The sequence below is a fragment of the Littorina saxatilis genome, unplaced genomic scaffold (genome assembly GCF_037325665.1).
Source record: "Littorina saxatilis isolate snail1 unplaced genomic scaffold, US_GU_Lsax_2.0 scaffold_381, whole genome shotgun sequence".
Taxonomy (NCBI): domain Eukaryota; kingdom Metazoa; phylum Mollusca; class Gastropoda; order Littorinimorpha; family Littorinidae; genus Littorina; species Littorina saxatilis.
Genome location: NW_027129270.1, coordinates 12,250 through 28,655, shown reverse-complemented (window position 1 = coordinate 28,655; position 16,406 = coordinate 12,250). Strand labels below are relative to the sequence as shown.

The following is a 16,406-nucleotide window of genomic DNA, read 5'->3' as shown; positions in this document are numbered from 1 at the left end:
GTGCCACGACTTACAATAACTACAAAAAAGGGTTAAAAGTGGCCGATTCGCATAAGAGTTTGATGAAATATTTTGTGATGATCGCTCTTTGTCGGGCCATGGCGTAAAAATTGATATAGCGACTTCAAGTGGGGTAGATGGAGCCTAGAAAATGATACCCACCCTGGTCTACTTATTTCATCCGTTACCCTCGAAAACATAAGCACTGTTGAGCAGATCATTAGAGAAGATCCCCGAATCACAAACAGGGAGATACAACATGCCCTTGGCATTGAAAGCTCTGCAGTGAAAAATAGCTTACATAAATACTTAATGGCCACAAAGCGATGTTCCCGTTGGGTACCACATAAACTCAGTGACGGGGAAAAGAGGGGTAGGGCAGACAATACTTGACAAAAATCAACGACTAGTCCAACTCAATACAGAATATTTTCAGTGGTGACGAAACCTGGCTTTATCAGTTCCATCCTGAAACCAAACAACTGTCGTCTGTGTGGGTGTTTCCAGGTGACCCCCACCTCATGCCAAGTTCAAATAAAAAGAAGCACTGAAAAACAAATGATGGTATAGTTCGTCCAGATCATGGCATTCACACACTGTGCTTCTTGAGGACAGTCCTAGTCCTACAGTCACGGCTGACCGGTGTGTCTACCACTAATTGCCTTAAGTTTTCGAGGCTTGGCACAAAAACTGTTCAAACACGGATATTCGACGGCTTATGTTGCAACGCGACAACGCACCTGTGCATACTACCTTTGCAACAATAGAGTTCTTGGCTTCAAAGGGAGTACCGCTGTTGTAGCATCCACCCTATTATCTCTTCCTGTCCACATGCTAGTTCAGTCTGTTATCTTAATTCAAACAACAACCGCGGAAACATGGTTTGAGATCCCTGAAGACTGTCCGAGCAGTTGCGATGCCGATGTCGATGTCACGTGGTCCTCAGGCCTGAATGAGCTCATTTGGGAGGATTGCCAGTTGGGTGTCGGCTGGGAGAGTGTAAGTCTAGAAAACACCCCAATTGGAGTGCTGGTATGTGTTTCCGTTTCTGAGATTCTAAATAGTTATGGAACAGCCATATCGCATGAAGTGAAAAAGGAACTGAATGTTTCATTACAAGTAATACAGTTACAAATAAGGCAAGCAAAATATTCGAAAAAGCATAATGATACTGGCTTGTAATATTATCCAGAAATTTCACTTGACTAGATGTCTCTCTCACTCTATTGCGATCCACTGTTTTTAAGTTGTTGTTTAAGAATATCATCCTGCATGGGGTTGATGAAGACACAATAGGGCTAGATGATCTAGATATGCGCCTACAACTTGTTATGCACTATAAAGGTGTTACAATAAATAATATCAGACAAAAAATTGTTTTAAAGTAATTCAAAAAAAGCTTGCATGTTGCATTTTTTTAACATATGTGGGTAGATTTTTGAAGGTCCGCCTGATTAATTATCACACTGTTTCTATGGTCACATATTTCTGTAACATCGTGTGCCTGCAGCCAAGCGTCCATTGCTTGCATTGCAAAGGCAAATCAGGCTCTGTTGCCTTAAAGCGAGGTATCGAATGGGTGGGGAGTGGCTAACAAAATTGTTTCAGTTTGCATATTTCTGGGCACCTGACCTTAATTTTCACTAAATGGCACAATGCCTGACAATTGTCTTTGTGGTGAAAAACTATTTCACTTCTCAGAGTAATCTAATTAATTAGTTACAAAAACAAAAACAAAGAACGTCTCTCGGGATATTCCCAACGTGAGTTATACATAGAACATTGTGTAATCTCTATTGCATTGATGGTATCTGACTTTGTCTGTGTGGCACTTGTGCAGATTAAATATTAGTATTTAATTGTTATGGTTGGGTTTTTAAGTAGTGTTGTCCTAATTAGCAATGTCCTTTCCACAGTTACAAAGGGACATACAAAACGTTCCCACTATGACCAGTGGTTGGAGAGAGTGGTTATGCTGATTTTGAGTACACATTTGATTTATTGTGTTCACTGTTTGTATACATGTGCATATTTTGATATGCATGATGTGAGTGGCTGTAGATCCTTTTAACAGCAACATCAGGCTGATTTTCCAACCTTGGTAATAAGGTATTATGTATTATATATCCTGTATTCAGTCTTGTACAAACTTGAGATAGACAAGAAGTACATTACAAATTACTGCGCACATGATTCATGCACCCTTGTTATTTGCTTCATCGCCTTAGCCTGAATGGTGTTGAGTGGATTATCAATCAACAAACTCTTTCTTTTAAATTTAGTGCTCATGTAAACTAGTCATTGGCTGGAGAAGGAACCCATGATTACACCTTTGAAGTTGGACACTTTTTTTTTTTTTTTTTTTTTTTACAGTAGCCTCCAATCCCACAACTCTGCAATGTTTTAACAGTGATGTTTCCTCTACTTTTTATCCAAATGAACAGTTGTTATTCACACCTAACCCAAACATGCATACATACTGGTACATGTACTATAGTTATGGATGTGCAAGGCAGTCAGCAGCAATGTGGGAACGAGCGTTGTAAGCCCTGATATTGATTGCATTTGTTTTCAATTTTAAAAATAAAGGAGAGACTACAAGCCTTCCTCCTCCTCCTGCACCCCACAGAGTGAGGCTTCGAGCACCTGAAGCTGTGATGTTTAGACAAACCCAGCCTGCCTTGTCTGAAGAACGTGCCTCATTTTGCAGCATGAACAGCCACCTCTACTTTGAAATACCAGATGACTATTCCCAAGGTATTTGCATTTGGTTTTATGTGCTGGTATGCCTTCTTCACTAATTATGCACACACAATAGATAGACGATACATATTATATTATGATAACAAGCTATACGTGGTTGATTGGAACTTTTAAGATTCAGGTCGCATATCAAGATACGTCTGCCAATGGTGTGTTTTGCAAAATGTGTGTAAGATACCGCGACATGTATCAACATGAGTGTGTTCAAACCCACACAAGTGTGCATCAAAGTGCCCGGTGTGAACCCGTCAAACGACGAACATTAGTATGCCAACTTCTTTTAATAAGAGAAGAAGAAGAAGAAATGTGAACTCGTCCAATCATTCACAATCTTCTACATGCATTTTCTGACAAATATCCGGAACGGGCAAGGCACTTTACAATTAAAACACTGGTAACAATTTATCACCTGAAATTGAAGAAGAATGCAACGTACAAGCTTAAAGATGCGCATCAAAACCATCGAACAGCAGAAAACAAAAATACTTTTAATGTGTCCGAAAGCAAAAGTAAGGGAACGCACCGTGGGAATCCAAACGCAAAGATATGCCATCTAATGTTAACGATTGACTACCTGTTGGTCAAATCAGTCAAAATCAGTTCATCCCTCGTAATTGTAACACGCACCAAATATACCATACTTGCAGAGTTGAAAGGCATTCTTCCAGGTATTATGAAATGTACCGAGCTGAATGTTGTAACCGTGGTACTAAATGTGATACTAACCCTTAATCGAACGGAAACCTCTTGTGGCAGAACATACGTGTAATCTTCCCGTCTGTAGTTGACATACGTTTTAAACAGTGTTTACGTGTCATCAAAACGAGATACATTTCTGCTTTAAAACCATGTCGGGTGGGAATTCACTGACCTAATCAGTATACTCGTGACCAATCAGGATAGTACGTTGAGGCGATTACACTTGAAAGCTGGAGTTGTTATCTTCTCGGTAAATAGTCATAATATACACAAGGAACAGTTTTAAAATATGAAACATTCAAGCAAACATTTAGCATACTCATAACCTCTTTGGGTGGTTGAACTTCATGAAATTTGATACATCTTGACGTATTGAACTGATTCAACGTGAACACTTCCTACTTATATACATGTATGCAATTACCTTGTATACGTGGACTGTGTGTGTGTGTGTGTGTGTGTGTGTGTATATGTGTGTGTGTGTGTGTGTGTGTGTGTGTGTGTGTGTGACTGTGTGTGACTGTGTACGTGTGTGTTTGACTGTGTGTGTCCGTTTGTGCATGCGTGCATGTGTGTGTGGAAGTCATAAATTATCTCAAAACTAATTGACTGATTTATTGAAAATCAACATATACACTCTTGCGGCATTTCCTTGTTTGTTTTTCTGCGAATTGCGTGACACGCTCATTTATGAGAAACATGTTCTAGTAAAACCGTCATTCAATGTAATGCTCGATAGTGTACTGTATTCAATTTGTAAAGATGATATTCAAAAGTGATATAACATTTGTCTGTATCAATTCCTGATTGCAAATGTGTATTGTTTTGTTGTGACTGACATTGGAAATGGGATCAAAAGGAAGACATGTGTTGAACGGAAATATCTTCTATTAGCTCGGGCTCCCTTATACCCCGGTCACACAGATACCCCGCTTCTACTCCGTTGTACCATTTTTTGGAGAGCGTGGCCACTCGTGGGACAAACGTGGGAGGATCTTCATGAGCGTGGTTTGGTCGGGGTGGGATCTGCTAGGTCGCGAAGCTGCGCGCTCACCCTACGCTTAATTTGAACTGCACAAAACAAGCGTGAAGCGTAGCCGGGTCGTGGCGCAGTACAGTCGTGATGTCGTATTTTTGTGTGGCCCCCGTTACACAGCTCTACGTTTTTACGACGACCATGCCGATCACTCCAATCTGAAAAAGTTATCAAGTCGGGGCTCGCCGTCAAAATCCAGCACATGGCAAATAACAACAAGTCGCGTAAGGCGAAAATACAATATTTAGTCAAGTAGCTGCCATTTTTCAGCAAGACCGTATACTCGTAGCATCGTCAGTCCACCGCTCATGGCAAAGGCAGTGAAATTGACAAGAAGAGCGGGGTAGTAGTTGCGCTAAGAAGGATAGCACGCTTTTCTGTACCTCTCTTTGTTTTAACTTTCTGAGCGTGTTTTTAATCCAAACATATCATATCTATATGTTTTTGGAATCAGGAACCGACAAGGAATAAGATGAAAGTGTTTTTAAATTGATTTGGACAATTTAATTTTGATAATAATTTTTATATATTTAATTTTCAGAGCTTGTTTTTAATCCGAATATAACATATTTATATGTTTTTGGAATCAGCAAATGATGGAGAATAAGATAAACGTAAATTTGGATCGTTTTATAAATTTTTTTTTTTTTTACAATTTTCAGATTTTTAATGACCAAAGTCATTAATTAATTTTTAAGCCACCAAGCTGAAATGCAATACCGAACCCCGGGCTTCGTCGAAGATTACTTGACCAAAATTTCAACCAATTTGGTTGAAAAATGAGGGCGTGACAGTGCCGCCTCAACTTTCACGAAAAGCCGGATATGACGTCATCAAAGACATTTATCAAAAAAATGAAAAAAACGTATGGGGATTTCATACCCAGGAACTCTCATGTCAAATTTCATAAAGATCGGTCCAGTAGTTTAGTCTGAATCGCTCTACACACACACACAGACACACACACACACACACACACACACACACACACACACATACACCACGACCCTCGTCTCGATTCCCCCCTCTACGTTAAAATATTTAGTCAAAACTTGACTAAATATAAAAACTACATCACGACTGTACGCAGCTTCGCGACCTAGCAGATCCCACCCCAACCAAACCACGCGCATGGAGATCCTGCCACGTTTGGCCCACGATTGGCCACGCTCTCGGACACTTTTCCGTCGTAGCAGAAGCAGCGTCAATATTATGTGACTGGTGTATTAGTGCCATGTGCTGGATTTTGACGGCGATATGCCCCGATTTTATCACTTTTTCAGATCGGCGTGATCGGCATGGTCGTGGTAGGGACGTAGCGCTGTGTGAACGGGCCCTTATGGCAGTGCTCTCCGGAAATATTATATTTACCACGCGCAGCACAAACCGTATCACTGAATTATTGTTAACCATCTGTTCTCACTTCCCTCCGCCTGTTGTATTTTTCCATGAGAACATGGTTGAAGCTGGGCACCCCTTCTAAACATTGACAGACAACGAACAAATCTAAATGTTTGAAACACGCCAATAACGTCCGCTTTACAAACGAAAAGTATGCGACGTCACAGAATGTGGTGTATTGTTCAAGCCTGCTACAACTTTGGCCTTTGGCTTTTCCAATTATAGACTTCTAACTTGTATATAACTCTCTGTCTATATATGTGTCTTTCTGTCTCTCTCTGTCTGTACGTATACTCTCTCCCTTTCTCCTATTTTCTGTGCATGTCCACATGATTTCCTTTTCTTGTTCACTCATGTAACGGCTTACAAACCTTTCAGTTACAATGTTTTAAGTGGACAGTTTAACTGAATGTGTAAACACTCTTCACATACTTCCCAACTGTCCGCAAACAAGAAAAATATGGGTTACAAGCCTCCGAATCCTGGATATATAGCTTGCATATTTTTGAGAGGGCTGATTGTCCAGTATTCCCGAGCCTATAACAAAGTAAAACCTGCAAATCTACCGAAGGGAAACAATGCAAGCTATCCTGGACGAGGTGTCTAGCCATTTTATCCCTTGACCAAGACGTTTTCATTGAAAACACTATTTTTTTCAACACAAAACTGCTGGTGCCTGTTTTTCCCTCGCCTCGAGACCTTCTGCTTAGCAATATTCATGCGTGATGTTAGTTCTGATCCCAGTATTACATACTGGGATAAAGCAAAAACGAATGAACAAAACAGAAAGCCTACATTTGTATTTGTTATTTTCTCTCGTCGAACCTGAATAAGCTAAGTGTGATACTGATCTTGCTGCTAAAATTGATCCAGATCAGATCGATTGTTCACCGCTACGTGTAATTGTAGAACTTTATTGGCACATTGTGAATAGTAAACAAATGACGAAACTTGTCAGCAGTACTTTAACTAACGAAATTGTCTCTCAATCAACATGAAATGAGCTGAACGCGTGACTGTAAACGTACAACAGATGCTCTGACGACCAGAGTTGTCCCCCTTGATTAGTTTCTCTCCATTTTTCTTAAAAATATTCTGTTTTTGAGGGGTTTGTATTCTATGTTTTTGTAAAAGACAATTTGATAGCAAAGGTGTTTCTAATCAATAAGTTTTAGAAAGGCGACAAATCGTGTTTGCAAATGAAATCATGTTATTTTTGCAACCATTATTCAGAAACTACGTAAACGAGGCTCGGTAACCATGGAATACGCTCCGGTAACCATTGAATACGCAGCGTATTCACCGACTGCGGATAACAGAGACAAAGAAGTACGTCCTTGGATAAAACGAAATACACTTCCGTTGCACACATTCCATACCTACTACTGTGCATGTGTTTGTCCACACAACTTAATGTTGCTGTGTACATGAAGTATTTTATTTATTTTCAGAGTGTACACACATCAAGAAGACATCGTACAACTCTGACAGCAGCACAATGTCAGACTGGCTATGTCTACACAACATTGCGTGCCCATCGTCAGATAGCAGCGAGTCTGAGAGTTACGCCATTGCCTATGGCTGTAAAGTGGTGGACAGAATAACAACGACTAATGTTACCCACGTTTCTGTTGATTCCGTTCCTGACTGTAGTGGTCTTGATGTCAGTCTCATGTCGAATACGCCTATAGCAAACTTGGCACCTGAATCGACGGCCAAAACGGTTTCTTGTGAACCAAATTTCGTACAAATCGAGAGCGTTGTAAAACCAGTTGTTCCCAGGAAACCAGAGTCCAAAAGGTCACCAACTTATTCAAAGACAACAACTATCGTGAAGACAATCACTACCCCTGCGGCAGCAACTGAGCAAAGTTTACCAGCTGCCTCGATTACAGTTAACCCCAAATGTACCAGAACCAAAACCCCTGGATCATCCCTCAAAAATAATGATTACCTTACTCCCGTTGCCTCTCCAATTGATGCAGCGACTTCTTCGTCGACAAAGCCTTCATTGGCTGCGCGAACTACCCCAGGGACATAATATTGGTCAAGGTTGAGTTTTGGAGAGACAAAAAAATGTCTCAGAATAGAGCATGCTAAATCCTCTCTAACTTTGAACGAACAGCGCTTCAACATGCAATGAGCAACGATGGGGGCTGCTGTAACAGTACACATTCCAGATCCTTTGTTACTCCACACAAGTTAATCAGTATAAGAAGAAAAGTCATGTTACATAACATTCGTGTTCCGCGACCCCCTTGTTCAAGAGACAAGAAACACAAATACATAAACAAACAAACTGTGAACAGCGTACCTGAGAAACATTGCTTCCTATGATACAAGTCAACGGTCTCCCGGAACCATGAAAATATGGGTTAATTTATACATCTGAAATATCAAAGAGAAAAGAAACAAGTCGCGTAAGGCGAAAATACAACATTTAGTCAAGTAGCTGTCGAACTCACAGAATGAAACGGAACGCAATGCAATTTTTCAGCAAGACCGTATACTCGTAGCATCGTCAGTCCACCGCTCATGGCAAAGGCAGTGAAATTGACAAGAAGAGCAGGGTAGTACTTGCGCTGAGAAGGATAGCACGCTTTTCTGTACCTCTCTTCGTTTTAACTTTCTGAGCGTGTTTTTAATCCAAACAAATCATATATATATGTTTTTGGAATCAGGAACCGACAAGGAATAAGATGAAAGTTTTTAAATTGATTTCGAAAATTTAATTTCAATAATAATTTTTATATTTATAACTTTCAGAGCTTGTTTTTAATCCAAATATAACATATTTATATGTTTTTGGAATCAGAAAATGATGGAGAATAAGATGAACGTAAATTTGAAGCGTTTTATAAAAAAATATTTTTGTTACAATTTTCAGATGTTTAATGACCAAAGTCATTAATTAATTTTTAAGCCACCAAGCTGAAATGCAATACCGAAGTCCGGGCTTTGTCGAAGATTACTTGACCAAACTTTCAACCAATTTGGTTGAAAAATGAGAGCGTGACAGTGCCGCATCAACTTTCACGAAAAGCCGGATATGATGTCATCAAAGACATTTATCAAAAACAAGAAAAAAAAAAAACGTTCGGGGATATCAATCTCAGGAACTTTCATGGAAAATGTCATAAAGATCGGTCCAGTAGTTTGGTCTGAATCGCTCTACACACACACACGCACACACACACACACACACACCAACACCACGACCCTCGTTTCGATTCCCCCTCTATGTTAAAACATTTAGTCAAAACTTGACTAAATGTAATAAAACGATCCTCATCTTTAGCAGATACATAATAGGCAAATATAGGCAAATATTTAAAAACAATCTTCTCAAAAGTTGTTGTGATGAATATGGAATATGTTTATAAATGATGATCCAAATGTTCGTAGAATGATGAAGGATGATTCAGATTGTGCCACCAAGAGAATGGTGGGACGTAATACAATGTCAGCATGTTTCAAAAGAAGAAGACGTCATAACATTCCAAGAATGTTTGACAACATACATTATTTTGGTGAGAGAGACACCCGTGAGATAATAATCGTTCAAATCACACGTGTGTATATCATGTAAATGAGGCCATGTCAAGCAAGTCTGGCAGGGACCTGTTTTTCCACTGCTTATGATGCCAAAGTCACCGAGACAAACGTCATTATAGAAACAAAAATTGCGCTCACTAATTACCCTCGATGAATCTTTAGAACTAACACGTCACGCCACACTTTCAGAGTGACGTTTCTTTGCTTTGACGTAATAGATTGCACGAGGCTTGAGAAGAGATCGAGGTTCCAAAACAAGCGTCCTCAATTTAGCTGCCTCGACTGCAAGACATTTTCAGTAAAATACACGTAAGTACAGTATGTAGGATAAACAGAATACTACATGGCTTGCTGTGTCGTACCAGATTTACACTCGTTGCTTTTTCAAATAGTGAACAGCTCGCTTTTGCTCGCAGTTCAATATTTAAAACAACAACTCGTGTAAATATGGTACGACACAGTAAGCCATGTAGTATTCTCTCTCTATATATTTATAGTCGTCTTGGCGGAAAGCCGTAGCTTTATCAGATACGTCTACTGCAGTAGTGGTGCCACCGTTTTTGACTCCCCTGAATAACCAAGAGAGTCTTATGAATAAGCATGTTAAGCTGTCCGGCCGGCCGGCCGTAGACAAATAAACCTAATGTTGCGTTTTTCGAAGCTATAAAGCTTTGAAATGTGCACACTTCTAGGGTTTGATGATCTCTCGACACAACCCCAGTTTGGGGTCACAACGCTTCCTAAACACTTAACATTGAGGATTTATTTGATGTTTTCAAAGCTAAAGCCTCCACAGTTCACCCACTATTTTTTTAAGATTGAATAACTAAATTTATTCCCCCTCAGTTCGCGGTCATGAAAAAGCTCGCTAAAGCTCGCATTTTTCATGATCCGCTAACTTCGACCATTATTTTTGATAATCACTGAGACTCGGCATGTAACCTCTACGAATTGATTTGTCAGGTCGCATGAGGATTAAGTTGTGGTCAATTATAGTAAGTACAATCAACGCCGTCTTGCACATTAGTTTTGGAGGGTAGATAACAGCAAATAGTTTTGAGCGACCGAGGGATTCACTTAGGCTTTGGGAAGGCTTCAATCCACGATAAAAACCTCGAAGTTTCAAATGGAAGCATGTCAGTGTTTAATTGCAATATTTATTCCATCCGAGTCAGCCAAACCGGTTTTGCTGACCGCAGCCTGGAACTGTGACCTTGGACCGACTCCGAACCTAAATCGAAACTGTCTTTGATTCAATGAAAACTTTCATTGTGTGTGCTTTCTTTACTATATTGAAACTGAAATGCATTCGAAAGCAAATCGAACAGTGGTTTGAATGTAGATTTAACACAAATTTACGGATGCACTTCATTTCTTCAGCGACGTGGCTTTAGCATGGGGTTGTGAACAGGATCCACGATAAAAACCTCGAAGTTTCAAATGGAAGCCTGTCAGTGTTTAATTGCAATAGGTATTCCATGTTTTGCATTTAGCTGGCTACGTGTGGTGTTACCCAAGGCAAGTTAAACTTTAAAAGCCCATTTTTGCAACCAATTTCGCGAAAAGACAAGACTTAGAAGCCTTTACGCATTTTCGGCAAAACGCTCCCCATTGTGTTTTGCCAATTACGAGAAATTATGCCCATTCCTTGAATTCTGCAATTCCGTGAATTCGGCACAACATAATATTATACATTTTGTCAGTTCGGGGTTTTACCTATGAATGAGTATATATGTTAGCACTGTCTGGAACAGTCAGTTTATGCGTGTACGCAGTACCTCCCCTCTTGTATGAAGTAACTTGAGCGTTTAAGTACTGTGTGCCTGTATATATTGGTGTTCAAATTGTAATATTCACTTTGGACATGTGAATATTCACGTTGGACCAGTGTTCAACGTTTTAAAGACACATATTTTAACTTAATTTTGCATTGAAAGTTCCAGTTCTACAACTCAAATTTTGTCTTATCTTTGTTGTCTTCAAATTATGTATATTATTATTATGAATATAACGTCGCATGTGATCGTTTTAAATCGATGCTCAATTTTGGTCTTGTTGTTTGCTTATTATATTTCAGAATGTATTTACCTCATTAGCTGCATGTAACTTTGTCTTGATATAATTCTGATTGTGTATGTCCTCCAGCAAAAACATCGTGGTTTTGTTGCCGCCAAATTCATATTAATGAAGTAATCATTAACAAAGCTGATCACCTTAAATCTGTTTCATTTTTGCTTTCAAAGTGTGTATGTTTCAACATGATTAATCACTGTGTGTTGCTCTGGAAGACGTTAGACCAAGGAAGAGTTTAGAATCACAGGTCCGGTAATGGTCATGCATGCACAACGCTCCCTCTTCTCAATTGAGAATACATACTACAAAAACTGAGAGAGAAACAAAACCTCCATGTAATCAACAACAACAACCCAAATATTAACTAGACAACGAATTTGATCAAAAACACGTAAGAATGTGTGTTGTGACTCCGCTTTTATGGTGTGTTGCAATTTAAACACTGAAGTGCACAAGTGAGCTTTCTCTGTATTTGTAATAGTGCATGGGAATTATGTTACAAGATGAAGTAAGGAAACTGTTGCATATTTCAACGGAAGTAAATTAACTTGTGGGTACAATAAGAAGCGACCTTATGCAATGCCCACTGACAATTTCAGATAGCGTTTCAGCGCTTTAAGGGTGCTGCCTATTGTTTCTTAGAGTATCGAAAGATCTTGCCGTCAAGAGTAGACACACTCGTGTTTGCCACAACCATTTCTGTATAAAAAGCATGATTGCATCTACCAATCAGCATACCAAATTTAACTCCGTTTCGACATGTGATTGATGACTTACCTGTCCAAAACAGCTAACCTTATGCACCTCTTTGTACTCCTAACAATTATTATTCACTACAACAAATTACTTGAATTGAAGATTGGAGATCTGTGCCTGTTTAAAATAATAGAGTACCATACATTTTTAAACTACTACAGTCGAACGCAATCATACGAAAATTGCTGATAAGAAACATCACTTACAAGAAAGGAATTTTTTATTTCCCTGCCAAATGCCTTCGTTCTTCAACTTAAAATTCTCCAGATGACATACACTCCTTTATAAGAAGGCACTGGTTATCAGACATGATTTTTTTGTTTATCTCCCTTTGACACAACTTCCATTGTGTACAATGGGAAGCATGCACATACTAACTGTTAAGCACACACACACCACACACACACACACACACACACACACACACACACATACACACACTCGCACACACACACACACTCACACACACACACAAACCCCCCTCACACACACACACACACATAACAACTCAATGTGTATTTGCATGTTGTTTGCAATGCTCGCAACGGATGTGATCCAGACTTACTGGAAGGGCTAGACAGGCACCTGAATAGACATTTGGTGTGTTCACATTTTTCCTTTGCAGGCTGTTAAGTAACTGTGCAGAATAATTGCAACACTTTTACTTTGAGCAAGTATTCGCTTCAAGTGCCTGTTCATTTTAGCATTCTCAGCCGCGGTCGCCATGGCGGAACGCGCTAAGCGCAATTCGTTTTCTTTTACAAGAAAGTAAGAAATTATCGATGCTAATGAAAGTCAACCAGCAAAGAAAGAGGAAACCAATGCCGAGGACTTTCATGTTAACCGGGGTGTGTCTGGGGGGGGGGGGGGTGGGAGTGGGTGCTTTGCTGGCACGAAATATTGTTCCAAAGTACTTGTTTTACCAATGCGTGCATTCGTGTTTGTGTGCACGTGTCTGTCGTTGTGCGTGTGCGGAGAGTGTAGGTGGCGGGAGGGGGGTTGGGGTGTCGGTTTTGCTTTGCTGTCTCCTTATGTTAATGAATTGTAAATCTAAGATAAAACTAATGAAGCTAGCAAGATTTGTAGCCCACGTTATGATTTTAGTATGTTAGCATTACATCTAGTTTCTTTATTAGTATGTATATATATATATATATGTATGTAATACATGCTTTTGTTTTGTTTTGTGTTTTTACTAAAGATGCATGGCATGATGGTATTGCCAATTTATTTCGGCTGTATATTATCGTTGTCCGCTTAATGTATACATATTATCTGTCTGATCTCTTACCTGATTTTGTTAAACCTATTTTTCTTTTATTTGTGCTTGTATGTATGGAAGTGTATATTGCCAATTTATTTTGGTTGTATAGTATTGTTGTATTTGTCCGCTCAATTTGTATACGTTAAAGTTATATCTTTGTTTCAAAGCCCTCTGGGCCCAAAACAATAAAGTACTTGACTTGACTTGACTTGACTTGACTTGACTTATGCATGCATTCCAAAGTATGGACTGATATGTGTGTACCTGGGCATTAACGTCTGCTCGTTTCAGTGCTTGTGTGTGCCGGTGTTAAATTTAGTTGTCATACTCTCATATCGTCTCGCGTCAGATCTCTCGTATACATCTGCTAAGATACCCCGTATTGGTAACTCAGCCTCCTGCTCGATTTTGTTTTCAGGGTAACTTAATTTGTTGCTGTTTTTAATACATACTCAATTGTCTAAGTCTACACTTGAAATAACAGATAAACGATGAAGATTTTGTTTTTTCTGGAAATACATCGCAAAGCTTGTCAGCCTTACCTTCTTCTTGTAAACGGTGTGTGTATGTCTGAAATATACAATCTAACACTTTGAATATATGGTATACAAGACACGCAGTCATATACCGTATATATTTCCTTAAAATAACCTCTCTCTCTCTATCTGTGTGTGTGTGTGTGTGTGTGTGTGTGTGTGTGTGTGTGTGTGTGTATGTGTGTGCATGCGTGCGCGGTGTGTGCGTGCGTCTTTGTGTATGTGTGTGCGTGCGTGTGTGGGTGTGTGTGTGTGCGTACATATGCAGACGTGTGTTTTGTGTGAGTGTGTGTAAGTGGTAGTGTGTGTGTGTGTGTGTATGTGTGTGCGCGCGTGTCTGCGTGCGTCTTTGTGTATGTGTGTGCGTGCGTGTGTGTATGTGTGTGTGCGTGTGTGTGTGTGTGTGTGTAAATGTGCATACGTGTGTTTTGTGTGGGTGTGTGTGTGTGTGTGTATGTGTGCGTATGTGCGCGAGTGTGTATGTGTGTGTGTGTGTGTGTGTGCGTATGTGTGTGTGTGTGCGTGTGTGTGAGTTTGTGTGTGTGTGTGTGTGCGTGTGTGTGTGTGTGTGTGTGTGTGTGTGTGTGTGTGACCAATACGCTGATCACCTTTCGCAAGAGTTTCCGAGGAAATCCAAAACATAATATGATAGCATTGTTTGAAAACATTAAGGTCAAAGCTTTACCAAACGCGCTCTTAAGTCTGTACGATCCAAAACCGCTTTCACCTTTCTGAGACATAATCACGCATTAAGAATTATCTTACTTTATTGTTTAATCTAGAAGCAGTGCGTGTAGGTGGGTCTCTATTGCTTATCTTAACAAACATGAACGCCAGTCCAAACATTGTTTTTGTTCAGTTAAGCTGACTATCTGTTCATCACATTTGTGTATGTAAAGGTGCTTGTTTGTGTACAATGGGAAGCATGCACATACTAACTGTTAAGCACACACACACACACACACACACACACACACACACACACACACATATACACACACTCGCACACACACACACACACACAAACCCCCTCACACACACACACATAAACACACACATACACACACTTGCACACACACACACACACACACACACACACACTCACACACAAATAGTCAAATTAAAAAGACAACCATCACCACCACCAGCAAAATCCAGAATACATTACAAAACCAGCGGAGGCAAAGAACAACTACAACAACAGGAAAGCGATAGAGTGCAGTTGCTATAAGTCAGCATCATTTATTATACATGACGATTCTCCTACCGGCCTATTCGAATCAAAACTAGCGATTTTGCACATTTACATGCACAAGCAATAAAGCAAGCGTAAATGTGTTCAATGAAAGTTTACCATATACGAACAAGGCAATTAACAGTGTCAAACAGTAACTCACCGAGCAAGAGGCCGTATTCCTATGCTTGCAAATATGGCTGCCGCATGACGTAATACACATAAATTAACATACAGGTGTTTTCGTGTGCTCATTGCTCCTAGTAGGCTATCCCAAGGTTAAAGGAAGCATTTTACCTGTGCCAACTTGTGCAGTGTATCACATCATGGTATCGATTAAATCTTAACTGACTCACACTTACCTTTGAAGTACACTCCGTTAGCGTAGAAAGCTTTTGATATTACCCGCTATTACGAGTTAGTCGTGTGACAGAGAGTTTTCTTGCACACGAGACTGTAGATGTCTCACGACGGCGTAGCCGAAGTGAGACAGCAGCAGTCGAGTGTGCAAGAAAACTCTCTGTCATACGACTAACTCGTAATAGCGATTATGTCTCACAGCATAGGCATAGAAAGACAGAAATGAGTTTTGGGGGACAAAATAACAGGCACAAAACAAGACTGAAAAATACAATTGCCCTTTTACACATACCCTACACACGCATGCACGCAGAAGATAGATTCAATGCGTTGTAGTGGTGTAGTGTAGTGTGTAGGTGGAACTCTCACACACACATACAACACGTACTAACACAGCTAGTGTGTTTCAGAATACTGTAAGGGTTCTTTTCTTTGGAGGTATGGTACATTGTTTACATGAGTAAGCGTGCAGCCATCTTGTCTGTCTTAATACCGGGTCTGCCTTAATACCGGAATCTAGTAGAACTACATTATCACTGGCTTACAACTATTAGGTGCAGAAACCAGTTTCAGATTGAGGACACTACATCCCTCCTTACCTTAGAACTAAACTTCGTACTTATTCAGTAATTATACACAACATAACTTTATCGAGCTGCTGTATAATTCTGAAATAATTCATCATTGGCTTTCTGTACTAAACAATGCTTCATAGCTGTTCATTCCAAT

General features: G+C 39.8%; 1 protein-coding gene across 1 annotated transcript in view; it reads right to left on the bottom strand.

Moving 5' to 3' along the window:
* LOC138957540 (uncharacterized) overlaps positions 1-15,516 on the bottom strand; it is an 80,668-nt gene extending 65,152 nt beyond the window's left edge. Inside the window, exon 1 of the mRNA XM_070328642.1 lies at positions 15,481-15,516. The gene's annotated coding sequence lies outside the window, so the exon portion shown is untranslated. The remainder of the gene's footprint in view (positions 1-15,480) is intronic.
* Positions 15,517-16,406: the final 890 nt, after the last annotated feature.